Here is a 23,777-nt window from a genome sequence, read left to right on the forward strand (position 1 = left end):
CATATTCAAAACAGTAACTCAATATTTCCAACAATCCTGATTTTTGTTGTTGAAGACTCTCACCTAGTCATTATGAAAGAGAAATTCACTTATTATAAAAACTACTTTTTGGTGGTGGGGGGGGGAGGGGCAGGGGGAGATAAGTTACTTACTTTAGTTGGTATTAATTGTGCGGTGGGTTCATTTTCTTCCCCAGCCTGAAGCTTTTATATACACATGAGGTTTTACTTCCTCAAGATACATGATCTTTTTGAGTCTTAAAGATGCTTCTGTCAAAATGTTAGCTGTATTTTTATACATTAAGTATTAGACCTATCATTTTATAAGTTAACTATTAGTTCTATTTACTATACAGTATTACTTAGTATTTTAAAATACTATGTGGGTAGGATTGCACTGGAGTACCACAGGCTTCTTCTGTAATTTTGTTTTACCCCACCACATGCTTTCTAAAATAACATACTTTAAGTCACATACTAAATTCATCATAATTTTATGATGAACAATTTACAACTCTGAAGATTTTATGATCACTGAGCAATTAACAAGAAGTCGTTAACTTTATATATGAGATTTCATTTTTAAGATGTTCTCAATAACAGATATGTATTGGTACATCAGTGTATGGCCAATCACATGGTCTTGAGCAAATCAAATTCCATTTTAAACTAAAAAGATAATACCTGCATTATTAGTTCCCTTATTTCACTTGGGTTCCCCCTACACCAATTAAGCAATATTTAATACACAACATGATATCCTTAAATGTTTTTTCAAGATAACTAAAGGTTGTAATACTTACTATCAGGCATTGTTAGCCAGGAATTTGTCTTCAGTTTTGCAAGCTGAAATAAGCTATAAGAAAATAAAAATATAATTTGAGTAAGAAGTCAAGACATTATGTACATTGGTTGAATACATTAATTTCAAATGCAAAACATGCTGATAAACTTTTTTCCTTATGTATACAGCAGATAAGGCAGTTTTATATGACTAAATTTTTTTTTTCAAAGCCATTTTTGTGCGTTTAATTGAATTCCAATTTCCATCCAATTGCAGCTTGACAATTCACAAGTAAAAAACCCATGTAATAAAATAAATAATAATAATTCATCATTTTCTAACATCATAAAAAACAAAAAATAGTAATCTGACTACATGAATGTTGAGTTATATTAACGTTTAGATGTAGAGATACAGTATCCTCTGGTTAGCAAAAAGAGGAATCAAATTTAATAAAATTACATTTAGTTGCAAATCAACGTTTTAATGGTTATAACAACCAACAAGAATGAACGTCTCAAAGATAACTAAAGAGTAAAATACAAAATATGATTAAAATCAATTATTTAAATCAAGGTTTAGTGCTTGCTTAATCAATCTACCTTGTTTGAAAAGTATGCCTCTCCCCAAGGACAAAGTTACAGCTTTTGTTTTTATTTTTTGTGGAAGGAGAAAGCATGTATATTGTGGGTGGTGCATGTTTGTATAATGAAGATAAATTAATGACTGCTGGTTGAAAATTTGATTCAGGGATTACAGAGAACAGATATTTTCTGGCTTCATTAAGGGTGCATTTGTAGTACACATAATTGAGCAGCCTTAACAAGGTTTTAATTAAAAGAGCCTGATGTCTGAGTGTTGAATTTTTGACAACTGCAATGAATAGGGACACCGTACACTTTGCCAGTGAAACATTATAGGTAAGAGGTAGAGACAAATATAATCATGGCCAGTCACTTCCTATTATAAGACCCTATTTTCGAAAGCTTATAAATTTACCAAACCTCAATTGTTCAGGCTGAAGTTTTTCACACCAGGTGTGTGCCTAATGTAGGGTTACCATACGTCCGTTTTTTCCCCAGACATGTCCGGCTTTTCGGCAATCAAACCCCCGTCCGGGGGGAACTGCCAAAAAGCTGAACATGTCCGGGAAAATGCCGGCCGGGCACTTTCCCTCCCGCGGCTGCTCTGCTCCTCCCCTGACTCTTCGGCTCTGTTTAAGAGCCGAGCTGCCCTAGCGCTATGGGCTTCAGGCAGCCCCCTTGCCTCCGGACCCCAGCCGCGGGCCGGGCACTTCCCCTTCCGGGCTCCGGCGGCGCAGGGTCTGCCCGAAGCCGGTAGCGCTGGGGCAGCTCGGCTCTTAAACAGAGCCGAAGAGTCAGGGAAGGAGCAGAGCGTCCAGCCGCAGCGGCTCTGCTCCTCCCCTGACTCTTCGGCTCTGTTTAAGAGCTGGGCTGGCCGAGCGCTACCGGCTTCGGGCAGCCCCCATGCCTCCGGACCCTGCGCCGCCGGAGCCCGGGAGGGGAAGTGCCCAGCTGGCGGTGCAGGGTCCGGAGGCAAGGGGGCTGCCCGAAGCCCAAGCGCTACCGGCTTCACGGTTTGCCGGGCAGCCTCCAGACCCTGCACCCCCGGCTGGGCGCTTCCCCTCCCGGGCTCCAGCTGCGCTGGGGAAGCGCCGGCCGGGGGCGCAGGGTCTGGGGGCTGCCCGGCAAACTGTGAAGCCGGTAGCGCTCGGACAGCCCTTTCCGCATGGCTGGGAGTGGGAGGGAGGAGGGGGCGGAGTTGGGCCGGAGTTGGAGCAGGGCTGGGGGTGGGAAAGGGGCGGGGCCATGTCCCCATGGAGGGTCCTCTTTTTTTATTTGTTAAGTATGGTAACCCTAGCCTAATGCTGAAATTTTAGGAAATTTTCTGCTAAAACAGTTTAACTTTTCATTGAGAAGTTCTAGCACCCCCATGCTTTAGAACAGGCAGTGCAAATCTAAAGAGTCACCTTGGTGTGAGGAGTGTGCCTTTTCTCCCACGTCCACAGGGATAGGAAAGCTGCCAAGAGGAACCAGCCAGAGACAATGACTGGACTTTCTCTGTGATGACTGGCTATGTGCTCCAAACCTCCCCCTTCCTCAGTCTCTTCATTTTATGTCACTACAGTTGCCAGCTTTCTAACTGCATAAAACCAAATATCCTGCCCTGCCCCTTCTCTGAGGCCCTGCCCCCACTTGCTCCATTCCCCCCTCCCCCAGTCGCTTGCTCTTCCCCACCCTCACTCACTTTCACCAGCTGGGGCAGCAGATTGGGGTGCAGGAGGGGGTATGGGCTCTGGGCTGGAGGTGCAGGCTCTGGGTAGGGACAGAAATAAGGGGTTCAGGGTGTGGGAGAGGGCTCCGGGCTGAGGGATGGAGGAGAGGGCTCTAGCTGGGGCAGAGGGTTGAGGTGCAGGAGGGATGAGGGCTGTGACCGGGGTGTGGGCTGTGGGGTGGGGCTGGTATGTTAGCAACAAGAAGGTGGTCAAGGAAAGCGTGGGCCCCTTACTGAATGAGGGAGGCAACCTAGTGACAGAGGATGTGGAAAAAGCTAATGTACTCAATGCTTTTTTTGCCTTTGTCTTCCCAAACAAGGTCAGCTCCCAGACTACTGCACTGGGCAACAGAGCATGGAGAGGAGGTGACCAGCCCTCTGTGGAGAAAGAAGTGGTTCGGGACTAATTAGAAAAGCTGGACGAGAACAAGTCCCTGGGGCCGGATGCGCTGCATCCGAGGGTGCTAAAGGAGTTGGTGGATGTGATTGCAGAGCCATTGGCCATTATCTTTGAAAACTTGACCTTCTTCTTGTTGCTAACATACCAGCCCCCCCCCACAGCCCCCCCCCCCCCCCCCCGCATCCTCCTTCCTTTCAATGTCCTTTCTCTCTGCCTTTAGCTTATTCCCTCCTAACTAAACCCACCAGAGAGAGAAAATAAAATTGTGGAAGTAACATATTTGTTGCCACCAGACTGTACACTCTGCTTGTGTGTTGTATGCCTTCCCTGACCATCTGTCTTGTCTTTTTAGTCTGTAAGCATTTCAGGGAAAGGACCATTGTTTTGTTCTGTTTGTACAGCTCCTGGTGCTTTGTGGTACTGGCCCAAAACTAGAGCTCCTAGCACTCCAATAATAAAAATAATAAATAGTGGGCCCACATTTGACCAACTTGTAACCTTCTGAAACACTTAAAGATTTGTTAGAGGCCAGCAACCAAATTCTCTGAAGATTCCAGGTGCACCAGTAGTGCTGCATGCCGAAACAGCTCCCACATGCTACCCAGACCACACATCCACAATCCCCATGAAGCAACTGAGCCCGTTTCTTCCCAAGATTGCAGAGGCTGAACAAAACTTTCCCTGCAGTTGCTGGGAGCTGCTGTAGCTCTGATTATCAGAATTGAGAGCACAGGAAAGCCTCCCTTCTCTCAGCAACTAACTTGCTGGAACCCACAGAAAGAGGCAGGGGTCCTATGGAAAAAATATTGAATATTTAATTAAAAGTTATATCCTAACACATACGCACATAGGACTGAATTAAGTTTGCACAGGCAACCTTAATTCTGGCATTTTTATCTTTGAGTGCTTGACTAAGCAGCCTTAATATTCTTTTATTTTAGTTTTTTATGTCATTATTTATGTACTGCTCCAGTGTGTACTAGGTGCTTTACATACATGCAAGACAGGGCTCCTGCCCCAAAGAGCTAATGTGTAACAAATGTAGTGTGAACTTTAGGTACTCAGCACTTTGGTGAGGGGGAGGGAGGCTGAAAGGCATTTGCCAAGCCATGGCAAAACATGATTGAGATTTACATCAACTCCCCAGCTGACAAGGCAGAGAATGGCCTAAAGTTCAACAATCTGCATCCTGCCTACAGTCACCGGGCACCTAGCTGGCAGCCATAAACAACCTTCCAGAATCCCCATCAGGAAACCGGCCAGCTTTCCCTGTTCATTGATGGACAAGGTCCTGAATAGATGGAAAACACATTATGCCACTGACAACTGTCCAGAGCTATGTGACATGGCAAATCACAAGGCTCAAGACCCATGGAAATATGAAAGGCCATTCCGAAGTTAGAGGGGATGTGCTGTTGGACCTGATATTCCCCCAGACTTGCTCAAAGATGCTTTGGAAGCAGTGAGCATCAGCCTGCAACAAATACTGTATTCTTCAAAGTGTGGGCATCTGGCAAAGTATCAACAGAATGGAATAATCATATCATAGTATCTCTGTACAAGGACAAAGGATCTCACACTGAGTATGGGAACTTCAGGACAATGTCTTTGTTTTCAGTCCCTTGAACGGTATTTGCTCATGTTCTGCTTGGTAGGATGCAGATGCTCCTTGACAGAGGTCAACAATGGACACTGTCTTTACCCTCTGGCTGATCTGCACCAAGAATTTAACCTCCCACTTCACATGGCATATATCGACATCAAGGCGGCTTTTGATTTAGTCAACACTAGACTGATTTAGGTTAGCACTTTCACTCTCACTAAAAGAAGCTGGTGCCCCAGATAGTCTGATAAATCTGGTGCATGGGTCTTCACCCCTGTGTGAAAGTCATGCTGGTTAACAGCTTTCGCTGGATTTCTACACAACTTTGGGTGTGCGACAGAGATGCACTCTCACCCTGGCACTTTCCTAATATCCAGTCGATAGCTTGACAGACTTACTGCTCTCATATCAGAATCAACATTAGTTAAGAAATGTTCACCAACCAACACTACACTGATGAAGTAGCTTTGCTTGGGGAGAAGTCAGAGAATTTCAGTCCCACCCTCCAAGGTTTCCGGGAGGCTACCCACACTATGGGGTTGAACATCACATTCCAGAAGACCAAGGTCCAGAACCTTGGAGCTGGTCCACCACAATACCTGGTGAAGATATGGTTCAAAACTATCATCTACCTAGGCTCAAAGCAAAGTTCAGATGGTCAAAGCAAACCAGACATTCGCTGACAAAGACATCTCATCACTTCCTGCATGAAGTTCACATCTCACTTACAGATACAAAAACATCTTCAAGCTGAGACCATGTTCTGGATCAATCACACCCGTGTACTACCTATACTGATGTATGGATTAGAAACCTGGACTCTAATTATAGGCAGATTTTTGAATGGGCAGAGGCTTTCCATATGCGCTGTCAACACTGAATCCTGAACATAAAGTGGTTTGACTTATGCAAAACATTATAATCTTGCTGAGAGATGCCTTCTTTCAATCGCTCATTATATTCAAAAGTGGCATTGTATGCTCTTCAGTCATGTTGTCAAATTGGACAAAAAACACCCCAGCACACCATGCTCTCAAATTCCCCACTGATGCATGAAGGGGTGCACATCCTGACCCTACCTGGCACCTCTGCCCACTGGGCCACCACAGAGATCTTTAGATCCTCAGGTTTGAGCTAGAACTGGGAACTTTCCTACACAATGCCTGGTCACAAATCTGAAGAACTGTGCCATACTGAGAGGTCAATAGAGGTGGTTTTGGAATAAACTGATAAATTAAACAGCAGTAAGTCACCAGGACCAGATGGTATTCCCCTAAGAGTTCTGAAGGAACTCAAATATGAAAGTGCAAAACTACTAAATGTGGTGTGTAACTTATTGCTTAAATCAGCATCTGTATCAGATGACTGGAAGATAGCTAACATAACATGATTTTTAAAAGACACTAATGAGACTATACTTCTAATTACAGGCCAGTAAGCCTATCTTCTGTATCAGGCAAACTGGTTGAAAATATAATAAAGAACAGAATTATCAGACACAGATCAAACGGATATGTTGAGGAAGAGTTAACCCGGCTTTTGTGAAGGGAAATCAAGCCTCACCAATCTACTAGAATTCTTGGAGAGTGTCCACAAGCATGTGGACAAAGGTGATCCAGTGAATATAGTATACGTGAACTTTCAGAAAGCCTTGACAAGGTCCCTCAACAAAGGCTCTGAAGCAAAATAAGAAATAATGGAATAAAAGAGAAGGTCCTTTCATGGATCAGTAACTGGTTAAAAGATAGGAAATAAAGGTAGGAATAAACGGTCAGTTTTCACAGTGGAGTTCGGTAAATAGCCGGGTCCTCCAAGGATCTGTACTGGGACCAGTGCTATTCATCATAATCATAAATGAACTGGAAAAAGGGGTAAACAGTAAGGTGGCTAAGTCTGCATCCGATACAAAATGATTTAAAATCATTAATTCCAAAGCTGACTGGGAAAAGTTAGAAAGGGATCTCCCAAAACTGAGTGACTGGGCAACAAAATGGCAGATGAAATGCAATGTTGCTAAGTGCAAAGTAATGCACATTGGAAAACATAATCCCAACTATAAATACAAAATGATGGGGTCTAAATTAGCTGTTGCTACTCAAGAAAGCTCTTGGAGTCGTTGTGGATAGTTCTCAACTTGCAGCAGCAGTCAAAAATGCTAAGAATGTCAGGAACCATTAGGAAAGGGTTAGACAATAATACTGAAAATATCATAATGGCACTATCTATACCCATGATATGCCCACACCTTGAATACTGCATGCAATTCTGGTCACCCCATCTCAAAAAAATGCATTAGAAATGGAAAAGATACAGAGAAGGGCAACAAAAATGACTAAGGGTATGTCTACACTACGGGATTAATCCGAATTTATATAACTCGGATTTGAAAAACAGGTTGTATAAAGTCGAAATGAATGCGGCCACACTAAGCACATTAATTCGGTGGTGTGCGTCCAAGTACCAGGGCTAGCGTTGATTTCTGCACCGTTGCACTGTGGGTAGCTATCCCATAGTTCCCGCAGTCTCCCGCGCCCATTGGGATTGTGGGTTAAGATCCCAGTGCCTGATGGGACAAAAAACATCGTCGCAGGTGGTTCTGGGTACAGCCTCACCTCCTCCCTCCCTCCCTCCCTGCATGAAAGCAACGGACGGCAGACAACCATTTTCGCGCCTTTTTTCCTGGGTGGGTGAACACTGCAGACTCCATACCACGGCAAGCATGGAGCCCGCTGAGCTCAAGACAGCAGTCATGAATATTGTAAACACCTTGCGCGTTCTCGTGTAGTTTATGCTCGGCCAGGACCAGAAAAACGAGGCGAGGAGGCAGCGGCGGCGGCAGCAGCGCAGCGACAAGCATGATGAGGACATTGACATGGACATGGACACTGACACGGATACAGAATTCTGTGAAACCACGGGCCCCGGTGCTTTGGAGATCATGTTGTTAATGGGGCAGATTCTATCCATGGAACGCCGATTCTGGGCAAGGGAAACAAGCACAGACTGGTGGGACCGCATAGTGTTGCAGGTCTGGGACGATTCCCAGTGGCTGCGGAACTTTCGCATGCGTAAGGGCACTTTCATGGAAATTTGTGACTTGCTGTCCCCTGCCCTGAAACGACAGAATACCAAGATGAGAGCAGCCCTCACAGTTGAGAAGCGCGTGGTGATAGCCCTGTGGAAGCTTGCAACGCCAGACAGCTACCGGTCAGTCGGGAATCAATTTGGAGTGGGCAAATCTACTGTGGGGGCTGCTGTGATGCAAGTAGCCAAAGCAATCACTCAGGTGCTGCTACGAAAGTTAGTGACTCTGGGAAATGCGCAGGCTATAGTGGATGGTTTTGCTGCAATGGGATTCCCTAACTGTGGTGGGGCGATAGACGGAACCCATATCCCTATCTTGGCACCGGAGCACCAAGCCACCGAGTACATAAACCGCAAGGGGTACTTTTCAATGGTGCTGCAAGCACTTGTGGATCACAAGGGACGTTTCACCAACATCAACGCGGGCTGGGCGGGAAGGGTTCATGACGCTCACGTCTTCAGGAACACTACTCTGTTTAAAGGGCTGCAGCAAGGGACTTACTTTCCGGACCAGAAAATAACAGTTGGGGATGTTGAAATGCCAATAGTTATTCTTGGGGACCCAGCCTACCCCTTAATGCCATGGCTTATGAAGCCGTACACAGGCAGCCTGGACAGGAGTCAGGAGCTGTTTAACTACAGGCTAAGCAAGTACAGAATGGTGGTAGAATGTGCATTTGGCCATTTAAAAGGTCGCTGGCGATCATTATTGACTCGCTCTGACCTCAGCCAAAGAAATCTCCCCATTGTTATTTCTGCTTGCTGTGTGCTCCACAATCTCTGTGAAAGTAAGGGGGAGAGCTTTATGGCGGGGTGGGAGGCTGAGGCAAATCGCCTGGCTGCTGATTACGCGCAGCCAGACACCAGGGCGATTAGAAGAGCACACCAGGAAGCGCTGTGCATCAGAGAAGCGTTAAAAACCAGTTTCATGACTGGCCAGGCTACAGTGTGAAATATCTGTTTGTTTCTCCTTCATGAAAACCCGCCCCCTTTATTGACTCATTTTCTGTAAGGAACCCACCGTCTCCCTTCCCCCAGCTTTCTTTCAAACCAAATAAAGTCACTATCATTTAAAAATCATTTATTCTTTATTAATAGATTAGAAAAAGAGGGAGGGAACCCGGGTGGTATTTGGGAGGAGGATTGCTGGGAAGGAAAAAGCCACAAAGAAAAGGTTAAAAAAATGACAGCCTTTTGCTTGGGCTGTCTACTGGGGTGGAATGGGAAGGTGTACGGAGCCTCCCCCCCCGCGTTCTTACACGTCTGGGTGAGGAGGATACGGAACATGGGGAGGGGGGAGGGTGGAACAGGGGCTGAAGCGGCAGTCTGTTTTCCAGCAGCCGTTCCTGAAGCTCCACCAGACGCCGGAGCATGTCTGTTTGCTCACGCAGCAGCCCCAGCGTTGCATCCTGCCTCCTCCGGTCTTCCTGCCGCCACCTCTCATCTCGAGCGTCTCTCCTCACGTTGGTCCCTCCTCTCCTCACGTTCACTGGCTTCTTTCCTATACTTTGAAACTGTTTCCTTCCACTCATTCAGATGAGCTCTGTCACTGCGGCTGGATTCCATAATTTCAGAAAACATCTCGTCTCGCATTCTCTTCTTACGACGCCTTATCTGTGATAACCTTCGGGATGGAGGAGGGAGGCTTGAGGAATTTGCAGCTGCTGTAGGGAGGGGAAAAAAGATAATTGTTTAAAAAGCTACATTTTGCAGAACAATGCTTATACTCTTTCACGGTGACCAACACTATTCACATTACATAGCACATGTGATTTCTGTGCAAGGTCGCATTTTGCCTCTTAATGCTGAGTGCCTGTGGCTTTGCTGCTAGAGATCACAGGTCTGGGCAACAGAATTCAGCTTGCATGCGGCCATGGTAAGCCATTGTCTTACAGCTTCTGCGCCCTCCTTTCCCACATACCAAGCATAGCCTGTAGAGTGCTGCGGTTTTTCTGTTAACATTCAGCAGCACCAGAAAACAAACTAACCACCACCCCCCGTCGCCATGAATTCTCTGGGATGATCACGGTACCCCTCCCCCCACCGCGTGGCTGGTAACAGGGAAGATCCCTGCTAGCCAAACGCGAAAAACTCAGGCCCAATTTCCCATCTGCGCTTGGCTAACTGCAGGGAAGGATTTATTTTCCGCCACAGGCAAACAGCCCAGTAGGAACGGCCACCTCTGTCCCCTTAATTAAGTTCCCGTATTTCAACCAGGTTACCAGGAGTGATATCACTCTCCTGAGGATTACACAACAAGATAAAGAACGGATGTTGCTTGAATGCCAGCAAACACCAGGACCATACGCTGCCAGGCTTTGTCAGGCAATGATACCAGATTACTTGCTGCAAGCATGGCGTGGTCAAGTGTCCTACCATGGAGGAGGGAATAAGGATGCACTGCCCAGAAACCTTCTGGCAAGGCTTTCGGAGTACCTCCAGGAGAGCTTCATGGAGATGTCCCTGGAAGATTTCCGCTCCATCCCCAGACACGTTAACAGACTTTTCCAGTAGCTGAACTGACCGCGAATGCAAAGTCAGGCAAAGTAATCATTAAAAACCGTTTGCTTTTAAAACAAGTTTTATATTTTAAAAGGTAAACTCACCTGAGGTCCCTTCCACGGGGTCAGAGTCTTGGGTACTGGCTTGGGAGGGTACTTCAGTTAGGGTGAGAAAAAGATCCTGGCTGTTGGGGAGAACGGAGTGCTGTGTGCTCTCTGCAAGCTCATCCTCATCCTCCTCCTCCTCCTCCTCTCCCCCATCGGCAGAATCCTCAGGCGTTGCTGATGAGACTATCCCCGACCCAGAATCCACGATCACAGGTGGGGTAGTGGTGGCAGCCCCCCCTAGAATTGCATGCAGCTCGGCGTAGAAGCGGCATGTCCGCGGCTCTGACCCGGAGCGACCGTTTGCCTCCTTTGTTTTTTGATAGGCTTGTCTGAGCTCCTTGACTTTCACGCGGCACTGCTCAGAGTCCCTATTGTGGCCTCTCTCCATCATGCCCTTGGAGATTTTTTCAAAAGTTTTTGCATTTCGTCTTTTAGAACGAAGTTCTGCAAGCACTGAATCCTCTCCCCATACAGCGATCAGATCCAGTACCTCCCTCACGGTCCATGCTGGTGCTCTTTTTCGATTATCAGCCTGCATGGTTACCTGTGCTGATGAGCTATCTGTGGTCACCTGTGCTCTCCACGCTGGGCAAACAGGAAATGAAATTCAAATGTTCTCAGGGCTTTTCCTGTCTACCTGGCCAATGCACCCGAGTTTAGATTGCTGTCCAGAGCGGTCACAATGATGCACTGTGGGATAGCTCACGGAGGCCAATACCATCGAATTGCGGCCACACTATCCCTAATTCGAAATGTTAAAATCGATTTTGGCGCTACTCTGCTCGTCGGGGTGGAGTACAGAAATCGATTTAAAGGGCCCTTTACATCGAAATAAATAGCGTCGTTGTGTGGACGGTTGCAGGGTTAATTCGAATTAAAGCTGATAAATCCAAATTAAAGTCGTAGTGTAGACCAGGCCTAAGGATATGGAACAGCTTCCATATGAGGAGAGATTAAAAAGCCTGGGACTATTCTTCTTGGAAGAGAGACAATTAAGGGGTGATATGCTAGAGGTCTATAAAATCATGAATGGTGTGGAGAAAGTGAATAAGTAAGTATTATTTACCCTGTCATATAACACAAGAACCAGGGGCCACCCAATGAAATTATAGGCAGCAGATTTATCACAAACATAAAGAAGTACTTCTTCACATAGCACGCAGTCAACCTGTGGAATTCATTGTCCGGGGACGTTGTGAAGGCCAAAAGTATAACCAGATTAAAAAAAAAAATATATATATATATATATATATATATATGTTCCCTGAACATAGGTCCATCAATAGCTATTAGACATCATGGTCAGGGACACAACTCCACATTCTGGGTGTCCCTAAGCCTCTGACTGCCAGAAGCTGGGACTGGACCACACAATAACTACCCTGTTCTGTCCATTTCCGCTGAAACACCTGGCACTGGTATTTGCCAAAAGACAGGATACTGGGCTAGATGGACAATTAGTGTTATCCAGATTGTCATTCTTACACATGACACCATCAACCTATTCGCTCTGGCTAACGCAACAGTCCTCAGTAGACTATGCGTGAAGTGTATATGCTTTCAGTTTTAAGCAAAGAGCTTTAGGGTATGTCTATACAGCAAACAAACAAAAAACCCCACACCTCACGGCTGGCCCATGCCAGCCGACTCGGGCTAGCGGGCCTCAGGCTGCGGGGCTGTTTCATTTCTCTGTAGACTTCCAGGCTCAGGCTGAAACCCAAGCTCTGGGACTCCCCACCTTGCAGAGTCGTAGAGCCCGGGCCCCAGCCCAGCCATCTACACAGCAGTGAGACAGCCCCGCAGCTGTGGTCGGTCAGCTGGCGTGAGTCTGAGCTGGCTGGCACAAGCCAGGCGTGGGTGTCTAGTTGCCGTGAAGACATATGCTTAGAGCTATGACTCTGTCAGAATGCTGTTCTAGTTTGACAAGTGACTAAAATTGGTATGTGAGTTAGAAAGAGCACAGCTTTACTGTCAGATCCCAGGCTGAATTTGAAGGACAGGCAGTTAGAAAAGACATTCTTTAACTTTTAACCACACCAAATTTGATATAAATCCACAATACCATTTATTTTTATAGACTTTTTCATTATGCATAGTGAAGAACATATTTAATATTCCAATCAATTAATATTATTGTCTGTGCTGGCAGACCCCATCCACCTGAAAATAGCTGCTACACAAACTCTAGAAAGCCACAAACACTGACTTTGTTACAGTCCAAAGTCTTTTGATCAGCATGCCCTGGAAGACCAAAAGAGCTCTGCAGCAGGTTAGTGCGAGGTGGGCTCTTACAAGCTAAAAATGTCACATACCATATTCCACAATTCCAGATTCAATCTCCCCTCCTGTTGCCATACATTCCAGGAGAATTACTACAGCCTTTGGGCTGAAATAAATCAATCAGTGCAATGCCCAGTAATTATAGCTCTAGGCTCAGCCTCCAATCAGCCAACTAGAAATTGCTATGTTAATTTGAAACGTGTGAGAGACGGTCGGGAGGAATAGTAATACTTCCTTCCTTCTTTTCCTATCCTTAACCAACTAGTCTATTTGATCCCACAACAAAGTCACAATCCTGAGTCTGTGGGAGGAAATATAGTATTGTGATTCAGATACAGGAACGGCAGGCAGGAGATCTGTATTTTTATTAACAGCTCTTTCACAAGCCTTGTGAGACACTAATTTTGGATTTCCCAACTTGGGATTTCTAGGGTTCTTTTTCAGAAGGGATGAACAGCCCCTAAGTCCAAATAAAGATCGTGATATAGGTGCTCAGTACCTCTGAAAAATCAGGCACTAGGCAGCTCAGGTTGGGTACCCAAGAACTGAAGCATTCAAAATTACTGTTCACTTGTACATTTTCCCTTTCACCTCTCTTCAAGTTCCTCCATCAGCAATATTGAGATAATGTGTCACCCAGGGGTATTTGTGAGGCTAAATGTATTTTTTTGTAAAGCAGACAGAGATCCTCAATAGGTACTACTGATATATATGTACAAATATTATGACACTGTTGCCATGGAAACTATCACAAATGCAGCCTTTGTATGCTGCAGAATCAATTCAAAAGAAAACTGATTGAAAAGGAACAAGCCCATTTTTAAACAAATCTTCAATAATTATGAAACATGGCAAGAAAATGTATGAAACAAGTGGGTAAAAAGGAAAGTTTTCCCCATGTAGTTGACAGTCACAAAGCTAACATGCTCATCCACAAAAAAAGAAGCCTAAAAGTGCCATAGTACTGGCAATCATCTTATTTCACCCTGATATGATGCTCCTACGCTATTCAGTATGCCAGCCATCAGTTTCCATTTCTCTCAGAAAGGCCCATCTCTGAAAGTGCCACCTCAGAATTTAGCTATCAGCATAAAATAGTAGAGAAGCACCATATTAAAATAAAATCAACTGAAAGCACTGATAAAAATACCATTTATATATTTTAATCACATAAAAATGATATAAATTGATTAGAGGGAAATCACACATTTTGGAACAAAAGATACTACTGGAATTGCTTAAGATTCTTTGAACAGCTGTCATCTACTTACTTTTGCTTTCTATGCTAAACTATGCTAATTCTAGTCATAGACATTTTTATGTAAACCCCCCTATCATTAGCCATTTTAGTGATGTCAAAATACAATGTTACATGGCACAAAATTCATGAAACAGTTTATTTTCATTTCCTTTAAAGCTTAAGGAAATATATTGCCATTGTTCTGGCTCCATAACAGGTCTCTGATACACCAACCAATCTGAAAGTCATCAGTGTTACTAATGTGGACACCTACTAGCACCCACTGCAGTTAGGAACGTAAACAATTTCCTTCATAGAGTCACAGAAATTCAGGGCTGCAAGGAACCTCAAGAGGTCATCTATACCATCTCTGACAGGTCTTTATATAACCTGTTCTTAAAAACCTCCAATGCCAGGGATTATACAACCTACCATAGTAATCTAGTCCTATAGTTAGAAAGTTTTCTTCATAGTTAGCCCACTACAAACAAGTAACTGATTGTGAGATTCTTCGGTATTTTATCTCTGCCCCAAGAGGATTTTCTCCACTCCCCCACCCTTGGAGCGAAGTCTGTATTTGAGTGGGAAAAATGGCGTGGAGAAAGTGAATAGAGAAGCGCTATTTACCCCTTCATGTAACACAAAAACCTGCTGCCTGTTAATTTCACTGGGTGATTCCTGGTCCAAAACATAAGGAAGTACTTCTTCACACAACATACAGATCACCTGTGGAACTCATTGCCACAGGCTGTTGTGAAGGACAAATCTATGGCCTTGGCTACACTCGCGGATTCACAGCGCTGCTGCGGCATACAAAGGCTGTGAAGCGCGAGTGTAGTCGCGCCGCCAGCGCTGCGAGAGTTCTCTCGCAGCGCTGCAAGTACTCCACCTTTCCGAGGGGAATAGCTTGCAACGCTGCGAGCGAGCGTGCAGCGCTGCAGGCGCTGATTACACTGGCGCTTTACAGCGCTGCACTCGCTGCGCTCAGGGGGGCGTGTTTTTTCACACCCCTGAGTGCAGCAAGTGCAGCGCTGTGAATTGCCAGTGTAGCCAAGGCCTATTAAAAAAAAGAATTAGATAAGCTCATGGGGGATAGGTCCAAGAATGGCTACTAGCCAAGATGGTCAGGGACACACCCGATGCTCTGGATGTCCCTAAACATCTAACTGCCAGAAGCTGCGACTGGACCACAGGGGATCACACAATTACCCTCCTTTGTCCATTCCCTGTTCATTCATTCATTCCATTGAATGAACCTGGCACTTACCACTGTCAGAAGACAGGATACTCTGCTAGATAGACCATTGGTCTGACCCAGCATGGCTATTCTTATGTTCTTAGTGATTCCATTTTATTAGACCTGAAGCGGAAGGTACACTAGCATAGGGGTAAGAGAAAGAGAGGGAAATGGGGGAGGAAGTTTAACATCTTCCAACATTATACTATTTGAAACTCGAAAATCAATCACTGCTTTTAAATGCTATCTTATTTGCAAATTAATTATCTTCAGTTCCCACTTTTAACACTTTTTTTTCTGAATGAGCAATCACAGACCTACCAACTCACTCATTTTGGCAGATTTTAGAGTGTCTTTTCCTCCTGTGAAGGATTTAATAGTGTGTTTCAAAAGCAATTTAAAGTCTCACTCAGTGAAGTTCTCCCACTGTAATGGCCCTACAATCCGTATTTTAATCCCCCAAATTTGTAATTTCTCAGTAGTAATTTTATGTAAACATTTTAGTGCCTATTTACAGAGTCTTTCAACAGACAGTCCCTGTACTGCAGTCCATCATACCATAAACAAATTCCCCCCAAAGGTCAAGTTTAGTCTCTATAATACACCAGCCCCAGAGAGATAGATGGAAAGCTATCACATAGTTACTGATAGTAACAAAATTGTGTAACTTTCATTTAACACTACACAGGTCAGATCTGCATGGTCACACCTCACTGTCATGTGTTGCCATGACACAATCACCATAAGAGTGTCAGACAAGCAAATGACATTTGTTAGCATAAAATGGATTCACCGAACATTCACAGCTTGACAGCATGCTACAATATTTGTATCATGGTGTTTTGTCAATACTACACAAGACAGACCTACATTTATACCATATCAGGATATCACTTAAAAAAAAAAAAACCCACAGAGAACCTCCTGATCACAGGCCTGCATCCAGACACTACAGTACCAAGGGACATAGTAGTGTCACAGGCCTATTTGATCCTACTAGTAGAGCCGGTGTAAACATCACAACACAGTATCTGGGAGCTGTTGCGTGATGAGTTTGCTGCCCCTTTCCACCGCAGCGCCCGGGGGTCGGTCACTCGCTGTGGACACGGGCGTGGGGAAGCCACAGCACGACTGGGGAGGACGGCTAGCAGCCAGCGCAAACTTTGCCACACAGCCCCGCACACCGGTGTTTGGTGACACCTCGAGCGCGCTGCGACGTGATTTCACGCCGAGTGACTTCCCAGCCCCGCAGAGCGCCGCGCGCGGCTTGCGGACGCTACGCGAAGGTTAGCTGGGTGCCCCAGGGTGCGGCACACCAGGAGCTCGGGAACTGCGGGGCGGGGGATACAGGCTCGGGGGGGGGGTGCCTCATGGCTCCCCACACGCTATTCACCCCCCTGCCCCCGGTTCCCAACAGGGAACCCGCCTCACACCGCCCGCCCGCCGGCACCGTTCGCGCAGTGCCCCAGCCTCCGTGCGGAGCCACAACCCCGCCCGCCTTCGCCTCGCTTCTGCTGCCACCGCCGCCTTTCGCCTCAGCCCGGCCCCGCAACCCTCCGCCCCGCGCTTCCTCTCCCTCGCACACTCACCTCAGCCACGACTCCTCTTCCTCGGCTTAGCCGCAGCCATGTTGCCCCTCCCCCTATGAAGGCTGCCGCTACGCTGGCGCGCGGAGCACTGTGGGAGTGGTAGTTCTTTGGGGGAGGGCTCCTCGCCTTCCGGGATCACTGTCGCGGCCCAGTCTCCTAGTTACCCCGCGAGGCGCGACCCCTGGCACAGAGGCTGCCTAACCCCAGGCGCAGCCCTGCCGCCGTTGAGGATCACTGGGGGAAACCGGGTGGGCAGGGCAGCTCAGGCCTACAAATCCCAGCATGCTGTGCGAACGATACAGCGCCGGCCTTGTCCCCGCCCCGCCCCTATTCTGGCCCCGCCCATTTCCGAGCCCAGCTGTGGCCCCCTCCCCTCCATCCCCTTTTGCGTGTAACGGCTCCCGGGGAGGTGCGGGGCGGCGGCGGCTGTCTCCAGCCGCCCGGCGTTGCTGCGTGAGTGCAGGTCCCTGGTCAGCATTAGCTGCGTCTACCTCACTTCATCCCTGACCTGCCATTGCAGGGACCGTGGGCACTGGCGCACCTGGTCGCTCCCACTGCCTGCGCGCCCTGCAGAAAACCCACAGTCGCTGCCAATCGGACTGGGGGAAAGCGCTTGCTGGCCCCACGTGTGGCGATCAGAGCCTGAGTGTGTCAGCAAGAACCAGCCTGCCAAGCACCTGCAAGAGAGACTCTGCGGTGGCACCTCAGGGCACTGACCCTCCTGTCCACTGTCGCATCTCCCGACCTGGCCATTGCTGGTACTTCAGAGGAAGGAAACAAAAAAACTCACCCAAATACACTTGGCGGCATGGGATTCCTTCCTGAACCCTAAGGGTGGCCGGCTGAAGCCTGGACATACGAGCTTTTAGGCACATAAATCAGAAATGAGTCTTAAGGCTGCTGAGTCCTGCCCCTACCAGCACAAGCCACACCATCATTCATTTGCACTCATAAATTTGTCTAGCTCTCTCTTAAAACTAAGTTGTTTGCTCCCCCTCCCCCCAACTATTAGGAAGCTGTTCTAAAACCTCACTCCTCTGAGTTAAAATCTTCTAATTTGCAGCGTGAATTTCATAGAAACATATTAGGTGGAACCATAGGTGGTGGAATCTCCATCCTTAGAGGTTTTTAAGGCCCAGCTTGACAAAGCCATGGCTGGGATGATTTAGTTGGTGGTGTTGGTCCTGCTTTGAGCGGGGGGTTGGACTAGATGACCTCCTGAGGTCTCTTCCAACCCTAATCTATGATTCTATGGCCTTGGCTACACTGGCACCGTACAGCGCTGCAACTTGCTGTGCTCAGGGGTGTGAAAACGCCCCCCGCCCCTGAGTGCAGCGCTGTAAAGCACCAGTGTAATCAGCACCTGCAGTGCTGCACGCTCGCTCACAGTGCTGCAAGCTATTCCCCTCGGAGAGGTGGAGTACTTGCAGCGCTGCGAGAGAGCTCTCGCAGTGCTGGCGGCGTGACTACACTCGCGGCAGCGCTGTGAATTCTCAAGTGTAGCCAAGGCCTATAAGAGGCTGATCAGGAACAGGGCCTTGGGGTGGAACACGATGGGGCCACTGTCCAGGTGCCAGTGGCCCCCCACTCCTCGGGAGCTTCCGGTGGCGGTGCTGTAAAGGCAGCAGGACAGCACGCCTCCAAAGGGAGGTGTGCCGCATCCAGCATTTCTCGCCCCGTTTGGGGTGGCTTAACCTCCCCAAGCCTCTTATATCTGCTGCCGATGAGCAATTATGTCCATTCTCAGCCTTCTTACTAGGCTAAACAAGCCAAGCTCCTCCAGTCTCCTCTGGCCCTACATTCCCTTAGTCATCCTAGTAGCCCTTCTCTGCACCTGTTTCAGTTCAAATTCATCTTTCTTGAACATGGGTATCCAGAATTGTACATGTTATTTCAAATGAGGTCTTATCAGTGCTCTATACAACGACATTAATACTTCCCTATCCTAGGGTGACCAGATGTCCTGATTTTATAGGGACAGTCCTGATTTTTGAGTCTTTTTCTTATATAGGCTCCTATTACCCCCCACCCCCATCCCAGTGTAGTAAGTGAAGGCCCTAATGAAGGCCCAGTATGGGGCCTGAGGCTTGAACTAAAGTAATGGTCAAGACTTTGCTAGCATAAAGCAAAGTTAAGCTGTGAGCAAGAGGCAGGCCCTGCTCACAGAAGCTGGCAAGGAAAGGGCTGATGTTGCATAAATATATATCCACTTAGCATAGTTACAGTATAAACATGGTACCAAGACACACTATACCCGAACATTCCACAGATAACATGGAACAGGCCGACCCATCCCAATGACAGGGGCAAAAGGGTAAAATGATGGATAGAGTTGTTTTGATCGAACCAACAAGTACAAGGTGCGAGGCGGCACCTTACTACGTAGGGGGGTTGTACCTTGCTACGTAGAGGGGTTGCACCTCAATACATCAGGAGTGATGTGTAACTTGTTTGTACCTGTGTATAAAAATGTATCCCTGGGGTGGTGTCTTTGTCCGGCCACGGGGGCAGTGGAAAGTCCCGCCACTGAGCTGGGTCCTTGCCAAGAGGCACTTTCTCGTAGTATGCCCCGTAGACTAAGTAATCTGCGGGGAACTGCAATTGTGTCCAAGATCGCAATAAACCTGGTCAAGGTGCCTTTGTACCTTACTCGACTCTGTGGTTATTGGGGGTTCTCGTCAGGTTTGCTGTGTCAGCTATCTGCAGAGCTGGGACCGCACACAGAGGGAACGCACGCACGCAGCCGAGTGATATCAACATAGGAGAAAGCAGAGCACCACACCGGTAGCATCTGACAACACCCAGTTTTTCACATTTGCTGTCTGGTCACCCTACCCTATCCCTATTGGAAAATCCTTGCCTGATACGTCCTAAGATTGTATTAATCTTTTCACGATGTTACGGGGAAACTTATGACAGGAGATACCTTTATAAAGGACCTCCTCCCAGACAGGCCCATTTACCCTGAATTAGTATCTATCACCTATGGTCATACCAATAATTATTACTCACTCTAAGGAATAAAACAAAAGGGATTTATTAACAAAACAGCTCAGTGGTTTAATGAACAACAGAGGAATAAAGATAGATATTTCTATTATATTGCACTGATGTAAGCAGGAGACAACAGAAAACCAGATGGGATCAGCAAACCCAGGAACCCCTTGAGAACCAGGACCAGGAGCCTCAGGAGAACACGCCACCACTGGATCAACTCACCACTGGTTTGGATACGGAACCACTCGATGGCAGGAACAGATAGGTGTCTTCTTCTTCGATGTTACCACAAATGACCACAGGCTACCTCTAGGGCAGACAGCAACTGGCGCACTGTGTTGAACTCTTATATACTTTCCTGTTGCCAGGCAGATTTTCCTGCTTTTTCCTTCAAATTTCCTGCCCCTGACTCTGTTACTAGGCGGAACTCCCTTAAGCTTACTCAATCAAAAATAAGCAACAAAGAAAAGAGCGTCAAGCCAAGAAACAAGAAGGCAAAACAACATGGAGGGTAACAAACAACAAAACAACTTTTCAGAAAATTCCTAACAACAGCTGCATCACCTTGGTGGCTCATAGTCATCCTGTGATTGACACACACATCCATGTCTCTCTCCTCTATTGCTTCCAGCTGATGATCCCCCCCAGCCTGTAGCAGAAATGATTATTATTAGACCCTAAGTTCTTGTTCTTACACTTTCTACTATTCAATTTCATGACATTTCCATCACGCCAGTCTTCAAACTCATCCAGATCTTCCTGTATAATGTCCTGATCCTCCTCTGCATTGATGATGTCTCCCAACTTTTTTATCTTTGGAAAATTTCAGTTAGTACACACCTACTTTTTGTGCCAAGGTTATTAATAAAATATTGAATAAGATTGGTCCCAAGACCTATCCTGGAGGAACTCCACTAGTAACATCACTCCAGTCCAATAATTCACCTTTTCAGCACAACCTGTTGCTTTCTCCCCTTTAGCCAGTTCCTCATCCACTTTTCCATTCTTGTACTAATCCTCATCTTCCGTAACATAACTAATATTTTTCTGTGTGCTGCCATGTCAAATATTTTACTTATCTAAGATATCAGTTATTTTCTCAAAGAAGGGAATCAGGTTAGTCTGGCGTGATCTACCTTTAGTCTTAAATTACCTTACTTTATACATCTGTGGGAGCTGGCAGCACTCGAATGGACACACATTCACTGGGAGTAGACACGGGAGTTCAAAAATGAAAGACACAAAAACCTGTGATACATATAAAATTATTTTTGGACCATTCTCATAATTTTTATACTTTTGAGGTTGGCAATACAGTAAATAATAAAGTAGTGAATCTCCTGTATTCTGAAGGTTTCTATGTACAGTAAATGTCTCTGAAGCACACTTGGAATTAGAGAGTATTTCACAAGTAGTTCAAACAGTATTACTGGAGTGGGTGGGTGAGGTTTTTGTGGCTTACAATGTGCAGGAGATCAGGCTAGATGATCATGATGGTCCCTTCTGACCTTATAGTCTATGAGTATGCTGTAGGACATTTGGTAGCGACTTTTGTCCTTGGTCCTTTAACATCAATATCACTGGTGATTTCTAGTTGATTTTTGAAATGTAAAAGGAAAATTATTATAATGGTTGCAGCCATCTGTTGAAAATACAAACCAGCTCTGTGAAGGTATTCTGCTTTCAACACATATCAGCTGCGGCTTTGAGTCCAATAAGCAGTCTTCTCATTCTGCCACCAATCACCTACAAACAGTCTGCTCACCGTATTGAAATACTTCATTCCAGTCACAGTGATCTTTCAGATAGCGGACTGATGTCTCACTTTCCCATTAGCTATGCAAAAGAGAATAGTGGCACTAGCCTAGTTCTGGGTGTTTATGCAAGTAATTCTACAGACTACTTGCATGAGTAAGGATTTCTGAATCATACCCTGCATTTGTAATTAATAACTTTCAGACCCACGGCTCCATTCCTGATACAGACTCCCTGTTTACCAGGCTGGGAGGGAACAAAAAAAAGAAACATATTTGTGTTTGGAAAATCCTAGGGAATTGTTTACTTATGTTGATTGTATAAAATACATTTCAATATCATTTATAATTGTTAAACTGACATCATCTGCTATTTAAAATATAAACAGCACAGTTATGTTAAATGGTGGGCTAATTTGAAGATGATTGATTTGTTTTTAAATATACCTGTTATAGCTGTAACTAAAGGAAGTATGTAGTAACTAACATGTTGTTAAATAGTCTAGCTTTATAGTTTAAAAACATTTACTAATTCGGTTTTGGCATAACAGAGAGTTGTTGACTATACCTCAGCACAGACTCTGGACTTTGTGTTGTCAGGTAAGTGTTATGTAAGGAATAAAGAATTTAATTATTGAATGCAAGTATTTCCTATTTTGATAAAAAGAACAAATCAGCATCCAGTCATCTGCCCATCTAACAACACCTCTACATCTACTCCTGAATCGCTGACCATGTCTAACACTGAAATCGAGGTTGTGTACCTAAAAAGATTAATAAAGAAAAGAGAAAAGCAACTATATATAGAAACAGGGAAGCCTCCTTGGACTCCACTGCACTCAAAAGCAAAACACTCTGCAAGTGAACCAGAAGTGGCCTTTCCCCCAGGCATTACTAAAGAGGAACTCAATAGTCTATTGACTTCAGTAGTTTGACAGCAGTAATTCCCTATTTTCTAATTAAATTAAATGTAAGGCCTGGTCTGCACTATAGCGTTACGTCTAAGCGAGGCAGCCTACATTGACTAACTGTAAGCATCTATACTAATCCAGCCAATGTAACTCGCCCACTACACTGACTTCTTAACTCCACCTCCGCTAAAGGCATAACGCTTATGGCAATGTAGTTAGGGCGATGCAGTGTGAGTGTAGACACTGCATTACTTACATCGACTTTAGTGGCCTGTAGGAGGTGTCCCACCATGCCCCATTGTGACCGCTCTGGTCACCATTTTCAACTCCATTACCCAGTGGTCAGGTACACAGATACAAGCCCCTCCCCTTTGAAAGCCCCACCAATTTTAAATTCCAGTTCCTGTTTGCTCGGCATGGAGAGCTCACATAGGAACTGCCCAGCTGACCATGCCTGCTCCACACAGCAAACGTGCTCCTGCCTGGAGTACACAGGAGGTGGTGGATCTCCTGGGTCTGTGGGGAGAAGAGAATGTGCAGGCACAGCTCTAATCCAGCCATAGAAACATTGATATCTATGAGCAGATCGCTCGGGGCTTGCGGGAGAAGGGCTACAACAGGGACACACAACAGTGCCCCGTGAAAATCAAGGAGCTGTGGCAGGCATATGAGAAGGCCAGGGAGACAAACAATTGCTCAGGTGCGGAGCCGCAGACATGCTTCTTGGGGGAGACCCCACCACTGCCAAGAGCCCCCTGGATATTTCAGGGAAGCTGGAGTCACCGGCCCCCAAAGTGCACAGTGAGAAGGAGGTGTTAGACGTGGAAGAGGAGGAGGAGTATGGGGGACAGACAACTGCGGGATCCAGTGGTGCGGCAATCAGAACCTCTTTCTGACTCCAGAGCAGTTGAGCCAGTCCCTACCATCTAGCACCAGCGAGACTGATACGGGGGAAGGAACCTCTGGTAAGTATGCAGTTTGCTTTGATATTGCAG

At 46.2% G+C, this 23,777-nt stretch overlaps 1 protein-coding gene across 5 annotated transcripts in view; it reads right to left on the minus strand.

Annotated features, from left to right (window-relative positions):
* EFR3A (EFR3 homolog A) overlaps positions 1-17,185 on the minus strand; it is a 160,068-nt gene extending 142,883 nt beyond the window's left edge. For all 5 annotated transcript variants that reach the window (XM_054017779.1, XM_054017777.1, XM_054017780.1 and 2 more), the window contains exons 1-2: positions 17,121-17,185; positions 803-855 (exon numbers count right to left, since the gene is read on the minus strand). The gene's annotated coding sequence lies outside the window, so the exon portion shown is untranslated. The remainder of the gene's footprint in view (positions 1-802; positions 856-17,120) is intronic.
* Positions 17,186-23,777: the final 6,592 nt, after the last annotated feature.

This window comes from Malaclemys terrapin, chromosome 2, assembly GCF_027887155.1.
Source record: "Malaclemys terrapin pileata isolate rMalTer1 chromosome 2, rMalTer1.hap1, whole genome shotgun sequence".
NCBI classification, from domain to species: domain Eukaryota; kingdom Metazoa; phylum Chordata; order Testudines; family Emydidae; genus Malaclemys; species Malaclemys terrapin.